The sequence below is a fragment of the Hydra vulgaris genome, chromosome 07 (genome assembly GCF_038396675.1).
Source record: "Hydra vulgaris chromosome 07, alternate assembly HydraT2T_AEP".
Classification (NCBI taxonomy): domain Eukaryota; kingdom Metazoa; phylum Cnidaria; class Hydrozoa; order Anthoathecata; family Hydridae; genus Hydra; species Hydra vulgaris.
Genome location: NC_088926.1, coordinates 9538916 through 9542500, shown reverse-complemented (window position 1 = coordinate 9542500; position 3585 = coordinate 9538916). Strand labels below are relative to the sequence as shown.

At 23.6% G+C, this 3585-nt stretch overlaps 1 protein-coding gene across 2 annotated transcripts in view; it reads right to left on the bottom strand.

The window, feature by feature from the left end:
* Positions 1–2158, bottom strand: part of LOC105846519 (metabotropic glutamate receptor 3) — a 52765-nt gene extending 50607 nt beyond the window's left edge. The window contains exon 1 of one of the 2 annotated variants that reach the window (XM_065800986.1): positions 2001–2158. The gene's annotated coding sequence lies outside the window, so the exon portion shown is untranslated. The remainder of the gene's footprint in view (positions 1–2000) is intronic. The other variant, XM_065800987.1, reaches the window with a different exon arrangement.
* Positions 2159–3585: the final 1427 nt, after the last annotated feature.

Below are 3585 nucleotides of genomic sequence, written 5' to 3'. Positions count from 1 at the left end.
TGTTAAAATAAATAAACTTTTTTATAGCATTTACATTTTAACACACAAGGTAAAACTTTTATTAAATAGTTTTTTGTTTACTCAAATATTTAAAAAATAGCTTTCCACAAATGTTTCTTAGAGTGTTAGGTACATATTTAGTTAGAGATTTTAAAGATAATTCATTATTTTAAGTTTGAAAACTTTTTGAAAATCGAAAATGTCAATTTTTACAAAATAAAATATGTCAAGATATCTATTAAAATAGATATTTCAAGATATATATATATATATATATATATATATATATATATATATATATATATATATATATATATATATATATATATATATATATATATATATATATATATATATATATATATTAACTTATGAAATCTCTAGCTAGCAATATATAACAAGCTACGCATTAGTGTTATTCATGTTTAAACGAGAAAAGCAATCAGATTGTTCAATGAATTAAGTTTATGTTTATTTTACTTTATTAAGTTATTAGAATATTCAAGCACACTAAATATTCCGTTTTATTTTTTTTGGCTGAGACGAATAGGCTTTGTGGGGGAAAAAAACTGTTTAAAATTTTGAAGTTTTATCTTTGTGTTATAAGATCTTCATAATTGTTTATATTATTTATAACAATCCATACCAAAATTAGATATTCTGATGTGAATTAAATTGCTAGGCAGTTCAAGAAGCTATGCAAAAACAGTGTTTGTAGATTTTTGAACTAGAATTTTCAAATTAAATGAAAATAGAGTATTTATGATAAATTGATAAGACAGTAATAACTTTTAATTTTTATTTTTTAGGTATTGGCAGGTTGTATTTGACGACTTCCTGCAACAAGGTTAAAACAACAAACCAATAAAAATATTTTTCATAACAGCACGTTCTAAGAAGAATTTACTTATATTACATAAGTTCTTTAAATAATTTTCGGAGATAGTTTAATGCTGGTTTTTTACCAAATCTTAATTTTAAAAAGTTATTTTGCATATAGATTTTTAGTTTTTCATAACTCATTTTTATTCAGGAGTAGAGTTATAAATGGAGTGTCTAATTTTTGTAATAGTTTTCTGCAAATATCAGTTTAACATTATGTTATCAATGTGAGAGTATAATCTCAACATATACAACAAAAATAGTATGATAAAGAATTTAGATTTATGATCTTTGTTTCTTATTAATCAAATACAAGTTAACCGAAAAATGTCTGCACCAATAGAAACCAAATGTAGAAAACTTTCGATATTAATTGGTCTATTGAAATTTTTAATGGTTTAATATTATAAATTATAATATTATTTTAATTTTATATATTTTATTATAAATTATTTATTTTATTTATAATTTTATAAATTATTATTATTATTACTATTATAAATTTTAACATGGTTTCTACTTACAATGACTGTTAGTGTGAAAACACGCGAAACCTGGCATTCGGGAGATTTTTGGACAAAAATTATCGCCGCATAAGTTTTATGCAACGCTAATGTGATTCTTGCAGATAGCCAAGCAAAAAAAAGTGTCAAAGAAATAGTCGCAATAAATTTGAACTAACAAAAATAATTTTTCATAAAGACTTACTTTTTCAAACATTATTTAATTTCATGTTCACACATTTTTAACCCTAAAAAATAGCGGTATGGTTCTCAAATGTGATTTAGCATTGTCATGAATAATCTTTTCGTTAATTTTTAGCTATTAAGGACCTTCAAGGACACCTATGAGGATTTTGAAGAAAGGCTCCATCCTCTTTCTTAGCGAAGTTTTTTTTATGACCAAAGCGGTCATTGAACCTTAGAAACTTAAATTCATAGGTTGGTGCTCTAACCACTTGTCCGCAGGTGCATATTTATCAATCTATATATTTATTTATTTTATAATTCATTATTCTTGCTTATCAGTTAATAAACTTTTAGTAATATTTACAGGTTACAAACTAAAACGCTCTGTAATAAGATTAAATTTCATGTTGTGACAAATAATCATGATACCTGGCTTTAGTAGAATTTCTCTTGCTAATAGCTATCCCGTTTTCAGACTTTCGGAAGGCATGAATGTTATCAAAACGTTGTATTACTTTACTTTAAAAATAAACTTTTAAAAGGTTGAGAAATAGCCTGATGTTTAAATAATAGCTAAAAACACTGATGAATTAGATTTAAATTAAATTTTGATTTAATTTTTGGAATTCATATAAAAATCTTTTTTATATAATTTCCAAAAAGAAAAAGATTTGTTTAACAATTGTTAATTATCTATAACATTTATACGCATACGTATTTAACAAAAAGTATTTACGTAATCATAACCATCTGTTTATTGTTTAAAATATTTGATCATTAATAAATAATTATCGTTCCCATGGGACATAAAATTTGTTGAAATTTATTCATCCAAAGTTTTTGGACTAAAGAAAAAAGTTATTGTTAAAATGTAATGTAACTTAGCACTCTATATAGAATCTATAACAATTTTATAATATAACCTATAGTGTTTTAATATATATTTTAAAATGTTAAATAATATTATTTAAAGTATTTAAAATGTTAAATTTGTTTTCTTTTTTTTGTTTTGTTTTCCTATTTGCAATCTCTGTATAATTTGTTTTGCAAATGATAAAAATAATAATAGTAATAAAACTAACCTTTAAGAAGAAATATATTTAAAAAGTAAAAGATAAGATTTCTTCTTAGAATAATTTAAAACGCGGAAACTTGAAGAAGACCGGCTATTCCTATCATCAAGAACCACTAAAATTAAATATGTTATATAATGGCTCGTTAAATAAAATATTTGTTTTACTTTAAACTTGCGTTTATAAAATAAAATAGACTATTGATTCAAAATATTTTAAAGTCAATGATTGTATTTCTCATTGAAAAAAAATAGTATATTAAGATTTTGTTAAAAAAAATTGAGAAATATTTATATTATAGAAAAAATTGAGAAGTATATAGTATATAAATATCTTTAATAGTATTAAAAAAAAGCCAAAAAAACGGTCTCTGAAGTAAAAGTTTTTCAAAATTTGTTTGAGAAACAGGCTGTCGAATTAAATTATCATTCCTTAAAATAAAGTTATTGCAAAGTATGACTAGAAGAATAAAAAAGCTTATTGCTAATTACTCTTCTTGTTTTATATGAACAAGTGCAAAACAAAATCATGATCGTTCACGTCCTTAACATTTTGGTTTTATCTAACAAACATATTCAGTTTTTTTTTGTGTGCCGTTATTTCTCAATAGTTGTTTCGGTCTACTTTATTGAGTATTTTTCATTAATTTTTCATTACAGTTCTGCAGTATTTTAGTTCTATTTTTTTCCCGAAATTCAGCAACTATTTTGTCTATAACTGCTAGTCATATTCCAATGTTGTTGGTAACATCACTGGTATTTGATCGTGCGAGGGTTTTCCAGCGTCTGCATGTTTGCTGAAATTTGTGATCATGATAAGTTCCACGTTTATTATCTTTAGTTTGATTTTCAACAACTGTGGTCTCTAGTTATTTTACGATATTGGAAAAAAATTGAAATGGCTGCATTAGCTAGTGATGATAGTTTTATTTATCTTACTGT